This window comes from Triticum dicoccoides, chromosome 7B (genome assembly GCF_002162155.2).
Source record: "Triticum dicoccoides isolate Atlit2015 ecotype Zavitan chromosome 7B, WEW_v2.0, whole genome shotgun sequence".
Lineage (NCBI taxonomy): Eukaryota > Viridiplantae > Streptophyta > Magnoliopsida > Poales > Poaceae > Triticum > Triticum dicoccoides.
This window is the reverse complement of record NC_041393.1, coordinates 36,410,979-36,429,408: the sequence shown is the minus strand read 5'-3', so window position 1 is coordinate 36,429,408 and position 18,430 is coordinate 36,410,979. Positions and strand designations below refer to the sequence as shown.

Genomic DNA, 18,430 nt, shown 5'->3' with positions numbered 1-18,430 from the left:
CTTACCGCACCAGGAAGCTAATTTAGTTCAACCAGGGATTAATTTATTTAATTTTCTTTTTCTTTCGTCAAAATTATGTGCGCTAAGTAATACAGGCACACTACATTTTTATATGCATTGTTTTTCATGGAGACACACTTCAGTGCATGTCGGCTCAGAGCGTTAAACACATACGCCGATATATTTTATTTTTTTGCATGGTAATACGTGTCTCATTCATATTATAAAGATCAAATTACAAGTCACGTAAAGACCGACATGACAAAACTGAAAAGATAGTAGAACATTGCTAAGCTTGACACCAACGTCCGTCACTTGCCTCACAGCAGCCACCAAAGAAAAAAATGAGGGATCACCTCCTCACCCGAGCTCGACGCGGCTCCATCGCTGATATGCAGCTTTGCGGACCTCCAAGGTGGCTCACCAAAGATGAAGCCATTGCCGTTGAACGAATCAGACCGGGGCAACACCCCGGACACGCTATCAAACTCCAGATCTGAGACCCCACAACGACTAAGACGCCGAAGTAGGAAACCATACCTGCCATCCATCAACCACGAACCCAGCACATGTTCTGTCTTCCAGATGTCGTCGATGCAGATCATAATCTGCATCTGCTTCCGAACTACCTCCCAAGCTCCGCGTCGACGCTGGAGCAGACGTCGTCGCAACGGCGGAGCCCGAGGACACAAGTCCACCACAAGGATGTCGTCGCCGCCACGATATCCCCGCTTGAACAGACTGGTTTCCAAATCCATCACCGAGCAAAGAGACGATCGCCTCGCCCGAGAAGAACCTAGAACTTCTTTATTCAGCATCGCCGTCGCCGCCGTCGAAGCCAAGACGTCGGACGATCTAAAAACCTAAGCTATTAGGGCTCTAAACCTAAAGCAAAAACGATCCGCACGCACGGGATCCGGCGACCCCCCTCACGACCGACGACCAAGAGGTCGCCGGCGGAGGAGAGCCGCCGGAAAGATGGCTCTCTTGGCGGCGGCGGCTAGGTTTTGGTCGCTAGCCAAACCCGCCCCCCATGAAAAGAGACATATACCGTATTTCGACTTCATACGCCGATATATTGCACAACCCAAATAGACGCAGAAAGAAAAGAACCAACCAAGTAAGAGAAAGACAGCTGATGCTCAAAAGAAAAGTAAGAGAAAGACAACAAAAAAAAGAGGTACAAACGTACAAGCAAGAAAAAAGGACAGTCCAGCACGAACAAAAAAGTAGCCCACTTAAGAAAACAAAAACAAAGAAAAAAAAAAAGGCAACCCAAACGAACCAGGAGAAAAATCAATCGGGGCCGGACGATCGAGTCAATTTACTAACCGGCATAATACTTGTCATGCACGTTAGTTTGGCGGTCGAATCTTTACTCTCCGTGAAGAGATCGACTGGGTGCAAGTACACCGCACGGAGAGGCAGGCTGGGACGTAAACTAAAATGTTTTCTGCTTCTGAAAGGACACATGTGGTTCGCTCAACCTGGCCCTTGCTCCCTCCGTCTTGTAATATAAGTGTCAAAAACGCGTTTATATTATGAAACGGAGGGAGTAATTACCGACCTTTGTTCGTCGATTCCCGATGGTCTGGGCGCTTCTAGCTTTTGGCGGGTCGGTGGTCTCGACTTTTTTATTTTTATGACGAAGGATGAACGGCGGTCTGGACTTGATACTACGTACCAGGCTCGATGTTTTGCACCAAAAGTTCATTGAAACAGCTGCAGCTAGCACAAAGAAGTCAATCTAGATGAGAGTTAAGAACCTGATCCTGACCGGCTCGGGTGTTTCTAAAGCCTAGAGTTAGATTAGATATGGCTGGTGAGCATCATGTCATGTGTCCCTTGATGCTTCTTCAAAGAGATCTTGAATGTGATGCCAAATGAACGCACCGCCGGTCAATGAAACCACGCAGTCTGGGATGCCTAACCCCGAGTACTTAGGCTGGTCATAGTGGGGAGTAACTTAGACTAATAACGTGCATATGTTACTAGTCTATATTACTATCTCTATAGTGCATAGTATCATAGATTAGTATCATAGATGGTCTTATTTATTACTTCCTCCGTTCCTAAATATTTGTCTTTGTTGAGATTTCAACAAGTGACTACATACGAAGCAAAATGAGCGAATCTATACTCTAAAATATGTCTATGTACAAATGTATGTGATAGTCCATTTGAAACTCTAAAAAGACAAATATTTAAGAACGGAGGGAGTACCATGCATGACACATAGCAACATCATATTTATTATGTTACAGTATCTACCTATGTTAGTATAATCATCTTTTTTTTAATTGTCTGCCACATAAGCATGTTTGTGAGTCCCAAATGCATGATACTCCGTCTAGGTGTGTAAGTCATCTTATAAAAACCAAATAATTCCAAAACATTTAGGCGCGGTGCATTAAATTCTACCTCGTTTCTTGTTTCTTGACATATCAACTAATAAGAGAAGTAAGGTGTGCATGCTTTTAATGACTTCAGACTACCAAACACAACATGCAGTGGTTAGTTCATTGCATGTAATGCTATTAATTAGCAAATGAACATTAAGTTTTCTTGTTTTTCCCTCCTCCTTGGTCACGGTGCACAATCTAAAATGACTTACTCACCTAGACGGAAGGAATACTACTTATGTTATCCCCACTATGGCCAGCCTTAAGCTAACTAGCTACTCAATCATGGCGGTAATAGCGTTGATCCTGCCGGTCACACGGAAACTGATCCACGGTACTTGGACAATGCATTCGTACCCGACACATTTTCACCTTCTATTAGCCAGTGGAAATTAACGTAGCACTACGCCCCCATACATGGGCCCTAGGCCGCCACACCTTTGGGCATGCCCTAGGACCGGCCCTTGGACTAGCTAACTTAGCTAGCACAAAACAGTCATTCTAGCTAAGAGTTAAAAACCTGATCCTGACAGGCACGGGTGTTCCTAAAGCCTAGCGTTAGATTAGATATGGCTGTTGTGTGCATCATGTCATGTGTCCCTTGATGCTTCAAAGATATCGTCGACGGGATGCCACATGCATGCACCGGTCAATTGAGCCACGCATTCCGGTGCCGAAATCCCGACTAATTAAGCTTTACCAGCTAGCTACCGAATCATGGCGGAGCATCGATATCGCGCTTTCATCGGCCGTGTCGTGTCACACGGACGGAAACTGATCCATGGTACTGGACAAAGCATTCATACCGGACGCGTTTCACCTTTTGCTAGCGAGTGGAAATTGACGTTGCACTACGCCCAAACTTTTGACAAACGGCCCTCTCTGTGTAATTATCCTGTCTCCCCTCAGAAATTGCGCGTGGATGCATCATGCATGTGTACGTGCATAAACTGTAGTGTGGTGTAGGGACGTGAAGAACACGCTCCAATTTTCTGCTGCTACAGTATGAGAGAGTCGGCAGAGGAGTGGGCAAGCATGCACATGCACGGTGTCCATAGTCCATGCAGATCGATTCAGACACACTGTTACATGTACTGTGACTGACTGGAGTGGGCGAAGCATGGACGAGTGACACTGGCTGGTTTGTCTCCCTTGACTTGGGGGCATGCGCTGCGCCCATGTGGGGAACGTCCGCACCGGAGGATGAGGAGCCCCTATCATCAAGTTTTTTTTTCACATGCATGACACGGCGATCCAAGAATTCAAATCACTAGCCCATAACCATCCAATCAAGGATGGTGGCGGCGGGGCCTCGGTTGTGCTGCCTCTGCGTGGAGAATTCCGGATCTGGAGCGGCGGCTTTATTGGCAAGGCACGGCTGGATAGTAGCCGTGCGATCGGTAGATCTAGCGTCCCGGCCGAGCGGGCAGCGGGATCTGGTGGTCGTTGGCTGCCGCCTATGGCTTCTGCGGTGGCCGGTGCGCGCGATATGGCGCCTCCCCTCCTTCCCTGTTCGGCGTGCGGCCCAGCTTGGTCGGGCAGCATTTCCTTGGGTCGCCGGTTCTGTACAGGTGGCGGCGCTGGTGGCGGGGAACTAGTTCGGGCGAAATCCCTGGTCAGCCATGGCCGGCCGCGTCGACGGCGACGCCTGAGGGCGTCGTTCCCCTCCTTGAAGGCGTCGGTATGGATTGATCCCCTCACTTCCCCTTCCCCTAGGTCTCCCGGACGAAAGTCCTAACTTTGTTGGGCGGCGACGGCGCTCACGACGTCGTCCCCTTCTTGAAGGCGCCGCTTTGGAAACCTTGGGGCTGGGTGGCGCTTGTGGGTGGTGGGCGACGGCGGTAGTGTGGCCCTATCCTAGCATGGATCTGTGTCGTTGCTTGCAGATGGACTCGCGTAGGTGGAGGTCGTCGTCTGGCGTCATGGTGGCGTTGATGGTGGAGGCACCTGCCAAGGTTGGCACCTCAATCTGCTCTGAAGATGGACCAGTGAAGGATGGCGGCGACGACACATGTGAGTGTGTCGGACCGGTTTGTGCCCCGGACCCGGTACGTGGCTCGGTCGGGGCCTTCGTCTTTAGATGTTAGGCTTAAGTGAGATGTCTGGGTATTTGGTCCAGCTTGCACCCCTTCATAATATGGATTGGAGGAGCAGCAGATGTTGGCAAGATGGCGGATTCAGACATATTGTTATACTACTTTATAACAGTGACGTAGCTGTAGGGTGGCCAGGGTGGTCCATGGACCACCCTGGAATTTGGCCCATTAGTTTAGTACTTCTCTGAAAAAAAGAAACATATCCAGGCCCAAGTCAGGTCTCAGCCCATGTACATGCGAAGCGTTGGCTCGTTTCTTCCATTTCCTGGTACGCGTACCCTGATGGTTCCTAATTCCTGACTCCTCGTCATCTACTCGTCTTCTTTGGTCTCCGGAAGTCTGAAAGACTAAAACCCTAGCGGCTAGCTCAATCGCCCAACGCAATTGCGCAAGGCAGGCACTCCGGCAGGGCACCCGCCGACGGCGACGGCCAAGCGGCCGGCGAAGGACGCCCGTCCCGGCGGCCGATGAGGCGAGGAAGGAACTGCACACACACGCATAGGTACAGGTGTACAGCCCCGTGCAGAGTAAGATTTTTGTTCTTCTCTAATTCAAAGAACAACTTCCTTTTACTCTGAAGATTTGAACGATTTCCTAGTCACATACATGGAACGAGATGCTTTCTCCAAAGTGACTGAAGATAAAATAATTGAGACTTTCATGGTCTTGAGAAGGCGGTATACCGACAAATAAGGTGTGTCATATTTTACGCAAATGTAAAACTTGAACATGAATTTTAATATGCTTTGCAAGACCTTATTGATATCATGATATGTGCTTTGGATATATTTTGTGTGCATATGTTGGTTCGTTAAATTTGTGGTGTAAATTTTATTTTGTGCCAATTGGACCACCCTGACATAAAATCCTGGCTACGCCACTGCTTTGTAAGTTCCTCGAGAATAACCAATAAAATGACCGCATGCATCTCCCAGATGCAGAGGACGGGGTCATCCTTCTTTTTTTTTTTAAAAAAACCATCGAATCACACAAGGCGTGTGCATGCATGAATGTAGCAGCGATTCCAGGACCTGGACCGTGTCGTGAGCCCGGGCGCGCGCGTGCACAAAAAAGGTGACTAGCCAAAACACACCGATCGACGTAGAGACACGCACCACCTACGCCCCAAAACGGGCAGGCACATCAGCATGGGTTGCGATCGATCGATGGACGTAGCGCGGCACACCACGCAAGAGAGCGCCGCGGCAGCTGGCAGACAGCCCGCCCGCTGCTTGCAGCCCGGCACCATGAGCCCCGACACCATGTCCCCCGCCGCCGGGAGTTCACCCTCTCCGGATCGACCTCCACTATCACCGAGCGTCGACCGCGGCCATCTAATATCTCTCTCCAGTCTCTACACCCGCATGTGCGTATTGTCGGCCCCGGTGCCCCGCGCGTGCGTGCGTGCGTGCATATATACGCTGCGCATCGATGCTACTGTGTTGCCGGAGTACGCAGCTAGCTTAGCTACCTCGAAGTCTTCAACTGTGATCAGATCACGTACAGGGGAAACCGCTGTCCTGTCCGAGGAGAGGAGCCACCGGCGCCATGGAGCTGGAGCTGGAGCTGGGGCTTGCACCGCCGAACCACGCGGGCGCGTGCGGCAAGAGGGGGACGAAGGAGGCGTTCGGGATCAACGAGGCAACGCTGCCACTCTTCCTTCGCGACGATGACGACGGGGGTGACCACGGCAGCGGCGACGCTCGCCACTGGGAAATGGGCAACAAGTGAGTGTTTCATCGGTGGTGTTCCATGCCCTTTCTCTTTCGTGAAACTGACCGCAGGGTCGCGTGTAATTCGTGCAGGAGGAAGAGGCTGGTGGGGTGGCCGCCGGTGAAGATCGGGCACCGCCCGCGCAGCAACGGCGGCCACGTGAAGGTGAAGATGGAAGGGGTGCCCATCGGGAGGAAGGTGGACCTGTCCCGCCACGCCTCCTACCACCAGCTCCACCACACGCTCCGCCTCATGTTCCCCTCCTCCACCAATCACTATGGTGATCCAGATGTACGGGAGGAGCCGGACCGGCATGGCTGTCACCTACGAGGACGGGGATGGAGACTGGATGTTAGTTGGAGACGCGCCGTGGGAGTAAGTCGTGGTTTCATTTTCCTGTCTATGCATCGAATCCTGTTGCACAACACAAAATCGTTGGCGTCGCGGCTAACAACATTATCAAACGGATCGATCTCTTGCAGGGACTTTGCCAGGTCGGCCAGACGGCTCAAGATACTACTCGTGTAACCAACTACAGTACTTGCCATTGCTAGTTGAGTTTTGTTGTCATGGATCTGTACTGGCCGGCGTGTGTGACTAATTAGTTTTAGCGCACTGAATAATTTTTGTACATGTTGCGGTCACGTCGACAAGTATGGGACTTTCTGAGTTTCTCTCTCAGGTTCGATGTTTAATCGGCAACATAACAAGTTTGGTCTTCACCGAAGTGTCGGAGAATTATTTCAGAATTGGATCCATCGAAATTTACTTAATTTTAATGGGGTTTGACCGAATTTGATGTTTGTTTGAAATTAGCGAATATGACCCGAAATTTTGAGTTACAAATATTTTGGTACACGCGGAAATTACCAAACTTTTGGAGAAATCGTTGGTTTTCTAACTATGTTCCTGTCTTTAGAGTTACTAGCAAACATGCCCGTGCGTTGCAACGGGAGAGAAAATTTACATGCTAGCCAAATAAGTTTGACTCAATACCCTGACATATGAGCGTTCTCTATTTTAACACAGTGACTCGCGATGTTGCGAACATGTTTTATAATTTGCGAACAGTTTTGTAAATTCTAATATTTATTGAAACTGCGAAAATTTTATGATTTCACACACATTTCTGAATTCACAAACATTTTATGATTTCTCAAACATGTTTTTCAAAATTTGCAATGTTTTGAAATTTGAAAATATCAAATTAATTTAAAAAAGGAGAAAACAAAAAAAGAAATGAGAAAATAAAAGAAAAATACAAAAGATGAAATGAAAAAAAATAGGGGAGTCACGCCCTGCGTGCCGGCCCATGAACACGCACTGGGGGAGGGGAGGTGCATCACAAAAAGAGGGGAAATATTTGCAGAACTTGAGGATAAAGAATTACACTCTAGCCAAATAAGTATGACTCAATACCCTAACATATGCGATATCCACATGATCGCAATGTAGTCGACATGGTAAATCCCAAGGCAATGAGCTTGCCGTTGCACGACATACTTTTAAACTTTTAAAACAAATCTCATCGACCACAAACTTGCAATTTTTTTGAGTTTTTCAATATTTTCTAAAATTTCATGGACATTTTTGTCATATTCATGAATTTGTTTTGAATACACGATTATTTTTCAAAATCATGAACATAGTTTTATTTCCTGTCATTTTTTTTCGAAATTTTGATTTTTAAAGAATTTGCAATCACTCTTCTAAAATCACTAATATTTTTAAAACTGCGATTTTTTTATGATGTCCCACACATTTTTGAAATCACAAATATTTTATGATTTCTCGAACATGATTTAAAAAAATTGCAATGTTTTGAAATTTGGAAATCTCAAATTAATTTAAAGAAGGAAAAACACAAAAAAAAAGAAATGAGAAAAAAAAGACAAAAGACGAAATGCAATAAAAAAAAACATAGGCGTCACGCCCTCCGGGCCGGCCCATGAACGCACACTGGGTGGGGAGGGGAGGTGCGTGACAAAAATGGCTGGGAAAATTAGTAGAACCTGGGATTCGAACCCTGGTGTCCGCGGTGGGACAGAAAGGCTTGTGCCACTGCGCCTTCTCAGAGCTTCTGCTATGCATGCAGTATCACCATTATATAACAGTGATAGCGACGACGAATTTGGAAAAAAACGAATCGTTTTCTTATTTAACTTACGGGTGGCATTGGTGGGTAATTCTTACCAACTTCGAGGGTATTTTTTACGATGTACGACAGAAACCTAATTTGCTTTATTATTAGGTAGAGATTAACTATGGTACTACCCAAAACCTCCTTTACACAAAGTCACCGTAGGTGCCTTGTAGTCGATGGGAACGTCTCCTTCCACTGAACGCGCTTCGCCGGAAATTCGGAAAAAAAATCAGGATATATGCAAACAACAAGACTTAATCCTTGATGGGTTGGGGATACCACTGTCCACCTAACAATCCAATCACAGGTTGGTTCGCAGTAGTATTGCTATCTAGCTAGCGTGTCATACTCTGTGTGCGTGTTAGAGCATCTCCAGCCACGCCCCCAACAGGTCCCCCAAGACGTTTTTTAGCGCCGGCGCGTAAAAATCGGCCCAGTCGCGTCCCCAGGAGCATGTTTTCGCCGGTTGGGCTGAAATTTGTGCCGGCGGACCCAGGCCGAACCTGGCGCGCTGGGGAGCGCTCGGGGGCGTCGGAGCGATCGAATTTGGCGCGAAAGAAAGTCAGGCCCGCCGAGTCAGAGGCCCACGCGCCTCGTCGTCCTCATCGCCTCAGTTTCCCGCGGGGAATCAATGCCAAGGCTGCTCGCCTGTCAGCCTTCCATTGATTCCTCACGGGCGACGTGGGCGGTGCAGGCGCGACGACGCCACACCTCCCACCACGCGGACACACGGCGCCCACCCCGAGGCCGCTATATAGACGCGTCCCGCTCGCCTGAGGCACCCCACACACACCCCACACACAACCGCCGATCTTCTCGCTATCGAGCTTTCTCCCCGTGCGCCGGCGCCGCCGAGCTCTCTTCCCGTTTCTTCCCTCTCAGCTTTTCCCCGGCTATGGGCGAGAGGTTCCCTAGTGATGGGGCGGCGGCCAATGGCTTCGGCCGCCGCTCCCTGCACGAGTGGGAGGCGTACCTCCTGTTCGAGGCCAATGTGCCGGCGCCGCCGGACATGCGCGCGCCATCGCGTTGCAGGCTCAGTGCCGGCGGTGTCCCCATCCCCCACTGCCCGACGTTTACGTGCGTCCTGACCAGTTCGCCGATGAGGTTGCCTGCGTGCGGGCATCTCTGACGGAGGAGCAGCATGCCCTCCCGCAGTACGCCGTCGGCAACCACGAGGCCTGGGCGGCGTACTTTCAGCACCGTCAGGCGCAGCGGCTCGCCTCCACCAACGGGGCGTCGGTGGTGCAGGGGTCGAAGAACAGCGACGGCCGCCGCCTGTGGTGGGGTGCCCCGGGCCGGACTCTCCACGCCGTCCTCCAGTACCTCGAGGGCGGCAATGAGCCGCCATTGACGTACCCTGCCGCCCTGGGTCCCCGCCGGAGCGGCGGCTAATGGATGTCGCGCCGGACCAGCTCCTCCTCTTCCTCCTCTAGCTCGTCCTCCCGCTCCTCCGGCTCGTCCGCGTTACTCGGTGTCAAAGCCGAGCCCGCGGAGACCACCGAGACGCCGCTCAGCCGGCGCACCCGCAACGCCGCATCGTCATCAATGAAGGCGGGCGGCCTCCTCCTCATCGGCTCCTCCCTGCTTCGTTAGGCCGAAGACGGAGCCGGGCCTCACCGTCGTGAAGACGGAGCCAGGGCTCGCCGATGAGCTAGGCCTCGATGACGAGGCGGCCTCGAAGTGGGCGCGCGAAGATTGGGCGCGGACGGAGCTAGAGCGCCAGGGCCGTGCCCTGGAGCAGTACTCCCCTCGCCGTCGTGGCCGCGACGAGGGAGTCGTTGTCGTCCTCGACGACGACAGCGGCGACGACACGCCGCCTCCGCCGGTCCACCTGGGCGACCCCGGGCAGGGGTCCAGCAGTGGCGTCCGCTTCGAGGAGGAGAAGAAGGACGAGGACGACGGCGGCGACCTCGTCGACCTCGGTGACCTTCGCCGCATTGTTCGGCATGTAGTCGCGGCCCTGTTTGTTTTTTTAGTACTTTATTTATGTAAAAAAACTATTTCAATCCGTCAAATAATATAAATGCTTCGCCGAATCTTTGTCCCGTCCGCCGAATTTTAGGTTCAAAAAATTTAAAAACAGCCGCCTGGGGCCGACCTGGGGCCCTCGGCTGGGAACCAGATCGCCCCCAGGCCGATTTTTAGCGTCGGTTCGGCACCAGGCGGCGATTTTTCAAGCCGCCTGGGGGGCCAACGGCTGGAGATGGTCACTAGTATAACCATGCATGTACATACTCTCTCTGTGTTACTATTAATAATATAAAGATTGCAGTGCTCGAATATCTCCTTGTAGAAAAGGGACATTTATTTTTATGACAGTAAAAAATGTATATCTTTGATCATGTTTATAAAAACAACAATATACCTCTGTTAATTAATATAAGGCGTATATAAATAAAATATGAAAAATATATTTAATGATGGATGTAATGATACTAATTTTGTATTGTAATGTAGATGTAAATAATAGTTTTAATGAACTTGTTCAAAGATAGAACCGTTTGATTTTCTGCTTCAAAACAGCGCATCTTAGGAACCGAGGATCAACTTCACATATTTAATTTATTTCAGTAAAGTTCTAGATCTAATTCACGACTTTTCGAACGAAAGTTTATTGTTTAAGAAACATCAATTTCACACGATTCAAACAACAACAATTTCGGTCATTTTCACATAAGTTTCAATAATTATTTCAGTCTTTATTCACTCCATTTTCAAAAACATTTTGACCATGTTCAGTTTCTACAGTATTCTTTCAATGGTGTTTGAAGCATTCCAGATATTCGCATATAGTTAATTTAAAAAACAAATGTTCAGCGGCATTACGGAACCGTCATAAAGACACTCCACAGAAATTTAACAGGCATATTTCAGTGGAATTCAGAACTAGTTCTATGACATTCGAGAGGCATTTCACCCATGAACTTAGACTGATTTGTAGAACTAAAATGAAATTTCAGAAATATTGCAAAACAATAAAAGTACAATGTTGGACTTTGAACACCTATCGGCTACAACACGAGCGGAGGAACATATGACCGCTTTCAGAGACATGTTGGAGACTTGTGGTCTAGTTGATTTGGATTTTGTTGGACTGCTGTTCACATATGATAACAAGAGAGGGGGCGCTAGCAATGTGAAAGTCCGCTTGGATAGGGCGGATCCACGAATGCTTGGAGGAATATGAATGGTGTTTCCTCTGTACTTCACGTTCCGTCTCCATGCTCAGATCACGTTGTTCTAGGCGTGAGAGGATCTTCAGACTTGGGTCCGTGCGGTGGCAAGCAGTGGCGGTATGAGCTCTTCTGGGAGCGAGATGCGGTGCTGCCAGAAGTAGTCAAGGAGGCGTGGGAGGCTGTAGGAGCAGTCCAGAATCTATCCCAGCTACGTAATGCTCTTTCAAAAATGATGTCTACACTGAGTACATGGAGCAGGAAGTTCGGCAATGTTACTCGGGAGCTTGCTAAATCACGTTCACAGCTTTATGAGCTTATGCATATGAACGCGGATAGACAGGACATCAGAAGGGTAACGGATAAAATGAATGAGTTGTTATATCAAGAGGAAATGCTATGGTTGCAAAGATCGAGGACACGTGGCTGAAAGAGGGCGACAGAAACACCAAATTCTTCCAGAGTAAAGCAGATTGGAGGGCACGGAAAAATCAAATTCGAGAGCTTACAGATAGTATTGGTGTGGTCCATACTGATTTTGTATCTATGGGGAAACTAGCTAATGAGTATTTCCATAACATCTTTTCAGCTGATTCTTCATTAGATGCTTCGCCGGTGTTAGAGCTGCTGGAGGCTATAGTAACGGAGGCAGATAATGTTAAGCTCTGTGCACCATTTACTGACAGAGAGATATCAGATGCACTATTCCAAATTGGCCCCTTGAAGGCCCTGGGACCGGATGGCTTTCCGGCTCGGTTTATTCAGCGTAAATGGAGTACCCTAAAGAAGGGGGTTGTGGCTGTTGTCAAGGACTTCTTTCATATGGGCATTATGCCGGAGGGAGTGAACTCAACCTCTATTGTTCTTATCCCAAAAAAATTGAATCCCTCCAAGATGACCGACTATAGGCCCATAAATTTACGTAATGTGTTTTACAAAGTTATCTTGAAGTGTTTGGTGAACAGGTTGAGGCCTCTCTTGGATGACATTATATCTCCGGAACAAAGTGCGTTCATTCCTGGAAGGATGATTACAGATAATGCACTTGTCGCCTTCGAGTGCATTCATTATATTAAACAGGAAAATGATCCCACAAAGAGTTTTTGTTCCTACAAACTTGATCTTTCCAAGGCTTATGACAGAGTTGATTGGGTCTTCTTGAGGGAGGTGATGCAAAAGTTGGGTTTCTCTCATCGATGGATGGACTTGTTGGAAATATGCCCTAGAGGCAATAATAAAATGGTTATTATTATATTTCCTTGTTCATGATAATTGTATGTTGTTCATGCTATAATTGTATTGCCCAGAAACCTTAATACATGTGTGAACACATAGACCACAACATGTCCCTAGTGAGCCTCTAGTTGACTAGCTCGTTGATCAATAGATGGTTATGGTTTCCTGACCATGGACATTAGATGTCATTGATAACGGGTCACATCATTAGGAGAATGATGTGATGGACAAGACCCAATCCTAAGCATAGCACAATATCGTGTAGTTCGTTTGCTAAGAGCTTTTCTAATGTCGAGTATCATGTCCTTAGACCATGATATTGTGCAACTCCCGGATGTCGTAGGAATGCTTTGGGTGTACCAAACATCACAACGTAACTGGGCGGCTTTAAAGGTACAGAGTATCTCCGATAGTGTCTGCTGGGTTGGCACGAATCGAGACTGGGATTTGTCACTCCGTATGATGGAGAGGTATCTCTTGGCCCACTCGGTAATGCATCATCATAATGAGCTCAATGTGACTAAGCAGTTAGTCACGGGATCATGCATTACGGAACGAGTAAAGAGACTCGCGGGTAACGACATTGAACAAGGTATTGGGACACCAATGATCAAATCTCGGGCAAGTAACATACCGATTGACAAAGGGAATTGTATACGGGATTGATTGAATCCCTGACATTGTAGTTCATCTGATGAGATCATCATGGAACATGTGGGAGCCAACATGGGTATCTAGATCCCGCTGTTAGTTATTGGCCGGAGAGATGTCTCGGTCATGTCTGCATGATTCCCGAACTCGTAGGGTCTACACACTTAAGGTTCGGTAACACTAAAGTTGTTATGGGAAATAGTATGTGGTTACTGAATGTTGTCCGGAGTCCCGGATGAGATCCCGGACATCACGAGGAGTTCCGGAATGGTCCGGAGATAAAGATTTATATATGGGAAGTCCTTATTCGATCACCGGAAGTGTTCGGGGGGTTTATCGGTATTGTACCGGGACCACCGAAAGGGTTCCGGGGGTCCACCGAGAGGGTCCACCTGCCCCGGAGGGCCCTATGGGCTGAATATGGAGGGGAACCAGCCCCTAGGTGGGCTGGACGCCAGAACCCCCTAGGTCCCATGCGCCTAGGGTTTGGGGGAAACCCTAAAGGGGGCGCCCCCTTGGCTTGGGGAACAAGGCTCCCCCTTGGCCGCCCCCTCTAGATCCATCTGGGGGGGGGGGCGCCCCCCCTCTCCCTTGTCCCTAGAAATAAAGCAGAGGTGGGAGGGCTGCCGCAACCCATCCCCTGGCGCAACCCCTCCCTCCTCTAATACCTCCTCCTCCTCCTCCGTAGAGCTTGGTGAAGCCCTGCAGAAATACCACAAGCTCCACCACCACGCCATCATGCTGCCGGAGCTCTCCCTCAAATTCTCCTCTCCCCTTGCTGGATCAAGAAGGAGGAGACATCCCTGGGCTGTACGTGTGTTGAACGTGGAGGCGCCGTCAGTTTGGCGTTGGATCCGATCTTCCGTGATTTGAGTCGCCGTGAGTACCACTCCATCATCCTCGTTCTAGTAACGCTTCCGCTTAGCGATTTTCAAAGGTATGAAGATGCACTCCCTCTGTCTCTTGTTGCTAGAATCTCCTAGATTGGTCTTGGTGATACGTAGGAAAATTTTGAATTACTGCTACGTTCTCCAACAGTGGCGTCATGAGCTAGGTCTATGCGTAGATTCTATGCACGAGTAGAACACAAGTAGTTGTGGGTGTTGGTTTGTTCAATTTTCTTACCGTCACTAGTCCTATCTTGTTTCGGCGGTATTGTGGGTTGAAGCGGCCTGGACCGACCTTACATGTACTCTTACGTGAGACAGGTTCCACCGACTGACATGCACTGGTTGCATAAGGTGGCTAGCGGGTGTCTGTCTCTCCCACCTCAGTCGGATCTGATTCAATGAAAAGGGTCCTTATGAAGGGTAAATAGCAATTGGCATATCAGTGTTGTGGCTTTTGCGTAGGTAAGAAAAGTTCTTGCTAGAAACCCATAGCAGCCACGTAAAACATGCAACAACAATTAGAGGACGTCTAACTTGTTTTTGCAGGGTATGCTATGTGATGTGATATGGCCAAAAGAATGTGATGAATGCTATATGTGATGTATGAAATTGATCATGTTCTTGTAATAGGAATCACGACTTGCATGTCTATGACGGTAGGAGGCATAGGAGTTTTCTTAATTTACTGTATGACCTGCATGTCATTGAAAATGCCATGTAATTACTTTACTTTATTGCTAACCGTTAGCCATAGTAGTAGAAGTAATAGTTGGCGAGACAACTTCATGAAGACACGATGATGGAGATCATGGTGTCATGCCGGTGACGAAGGTGATCATGCCGCGCCTCAAAGATGAAGATCAAAGGCGCAAAATGATATTGGCCATATCATGTCACTTTATGATTTGCATGTGATGTTTGTCATGTTTACATCTTATTTGCTTAGAACGAAGGTAGCATAAATAAGATGATACATCATAAAAAAATTCAAGAAAGTGTTCCCCCTAGTTGTGCACCGTTGCGAAAGTTCGTTGTTTTGAAGCACCACGTGATGATCGGGTGTGATAGATTCTGACGTTCGCATACAACAGGTGTAAGCCAGATTTACACATGCAAAACGCTTAGGTTGACTTGACGAGCCTAGCATGTACATACATGGACTCGGAACACAAGAGACCGAAAGGTCGAACATGAGTCGTATAGTAGATACGATCAACATGGAGATATTCACCGATGATGACTAGTCTGTATCACGTGATGATCGAACATGACCTAGTTGACGCGGATCATGTATCACTTAGATGACTAGAGGGATGTCTATCTGAGTGGGAGTTCATTAAATAATTTGATTAGATGAACTTAATTATCATGAACATAGTCTAAAATATCTTTACAATATGTCTTGTAGATCAGATGGCCCACGCTGATGTTGCCCTCAACTTCAACGCGTTCCTAGAGAAAACCAAGCTGAAAGACGATGGTAGAAACTATACGGGCTGGGTCCGAAACTTGAGGATCATCCTCACACTAGTAGAAAAGGGGGCATTGGTCCAGGCCGGGTTAGCCCATTAGTCCCGGTTCAATCCAGAACCGGGACCAATGGGGGCATTGGACCCGGTTCGTGAGCCCGGGGGCTGGCCGGGCCACGTGGGCCATTGGTCCCAGTTCGTCTGGACCTATTGGTCCCAGTTGGTGGGACGAACCGGGACCAATGTGCCTTGCTCCTGGCCCACCACCATTGGTCCCGGTTGGTGGCCTGAACCGGGACCAAAGGCTTACCTTTAGTCCCGGTCAAGCCACGAACCGGGACCAATTAATTGCTTATATATACCCCTCTCCCGCGAGCAGAGCACTCTCACTGCTCTGTTTTTCGTGGCCGGCGAGGAGAGAGCTTTGTGGTGCTCTAGATCACCTCCTATGCACGCGAGGTGTTTGATGGAATGCCCGAGCCACACTACTTAAGCTTTCTCCTCTCCAAGCTCGACCTCCAAGCTCCATTTTCCTCAATATTTGTCTAGGTTTAGCGGTCTGTCACGTCCCGTCCCCGTCTTCACCACCGTCGATCGCCCGCGCTGATCTCGTCGCCGGCACCACCGTGGTGAGCCTCTTGTTCTTATCTTCTTTCTGAAAGGAATAAAAATTCTTACTTGTATGTTTATATAGATACTTGTATATTTTTCTTACTTTTATTATTGCATCTTATATAGTGCGATGGTTTTGGTATCCGCCCCCGTCGGCCCTCGTCCTGTCTATGATTCGGATGTGGTATATATTATCTTTTCATAACTATTGGTTCATCTATTGTTTATGACAATTATGCCGACCAACGTGACATAAATTTTATTTATCTAGGAGGTTGTTGAACCGGAAATTCCAACCGATCCTATTGTCGAGAGGTTAAATTTAGTTGAAGAAGAAAACAATTTCTTGAAGGAAAAAATTAGAAAAATTGAGGAGGAGAAGATGATATTGGAGTTGCATGTTGCGGATGTCGTGGATGATCACAAGATCAAGATGGATGCAATGCGCTTGAAGATTACAAAGATTAGAAAATATGCCATTCATACCGAGGCTTGGTATCATTATGCCGTTGGATCAGCTGTTACATTGGTTGCGATTATGATCGCATTTGTTTTCGCATTGAAATGTTTTACATAGTTTCAATGTATGGTTTAATCAATTTAGATGCTCTGCAGAGCTTGATGTTGTTAGATGAGAACTATGTATGTACTTTGGTTTTAATGCGATGATGAACTTCTATTAATTTGGTCACTTAATTATCTATTCATGATGTTCTATAATGATTTTTGACACACTTAATTATATATAATGCACGCAGATGAACCGGCAATGGATGTACGGTTCAAGACACACCTCCGAGTACATTAAGGGCGTGCATGAATTTCTCGAAGTGGCTGTGGCAAACAAGTAGAATGGTTTTATGTGTTGTCCATGCGCTATATGTGGGAATACGAAGTCTTACTCTGACCGGAAAATCCTTCACACCCACCTGCTTTACAAGGGTTTCATGCCACACTATAATGTTTGGACGAGGCACGGAGAAATAGGGGTTATGATGGAAGATGGCGAAGAAGAAAAGTACGATGACAACTATGTGCCCCCTGAATACGGTGATGCTACTAAAGATCAAGAGGAACCAGACGATGTGCACGATGATGCTGCAACAGGCGAAGCTGCTGAAGATCAAGAGGAACCAGACGATGTGCCCGATGATGATGATCTCCGCCGGGTCATTGTCGATGCAAGGACGCAATGCGAAAGTCAAAAGGAGAAGCTGAAGTTCGATCGCATGTTAGAGGACCACAAAAAAGGGTTGTACCCCAATTGCGAAGATGGCAACACAAAGCTCGGTACCGTACTGGAATTGCTGCAGTGGAAGGCAGAGAATGCTGTGCCTGACAAAGGATTTGAGAAGCTACTGAAAATATTGAAGAAGAAGCTTCCAAAGGATAACGAATTGCCCGACAGTACATACGCAACAAAGAAGGTCGTATGCCCTCTAGGATTGGAGGTGCAGAAGATACATGCATGCCCTAATGACTGCATCCTCTACCGCGGTGCGTACAAGGATCTGAACGCATGCCCGGTATGCGGTGCATTACGGTATAAGATCAGACGAGATGACCCTGGTGATGTTGACGGCGAGCCCCCCAGGAAGAGGGTTCCTGCGAAGGTGATGTGGTATGCTCCTATAATACCACGGTTGAAACGTATATTCAGAAACGGAGAGCATGCCAAGTTGATGCGATGGCACAGTGAGGACCATAAGAAAGACGGGAAGTTGAGAGCACCCGCTGATGGGTCGCAGTGGAGAAAAATCGAGAGAAAGTACTGGGATGAGTTTGCAAGTGACCCAAGGAACGTATGGTTTGCTTTAAGTGCGGATGGCATTAATCCTTTCGGGGAGCAGAGCAGCAATCACAGCTGTGGAATGGAAACGGTGTACGTACGTGGGATGAGCACAAACAGGAGGAATTTCACCTAAAGGCGTTACTGTTCGTGACCATCAACGATTGGCCCGCTCTTAGTAACCTTTCAGGACAGACAAACAAGGGATACCACGCATGCATGCACTGTTTACTTGACACCGATAGTATATACCTGG

At 48.1% G+C, this 18,430-nt stretch overlaps 1 pseudogene; it reads left to right on the top strand.

Annotated features, from left to right (window-relative positions):
- Positions 1–5,755: 5,755 nt before the first annotated feature.
- LOC119341738 lies at positions 5,756–6,885 on the top strand (annotated as a pseudogene).
- Positions 6,886–18,430: the final 11,545 nt, after the last annotated feature.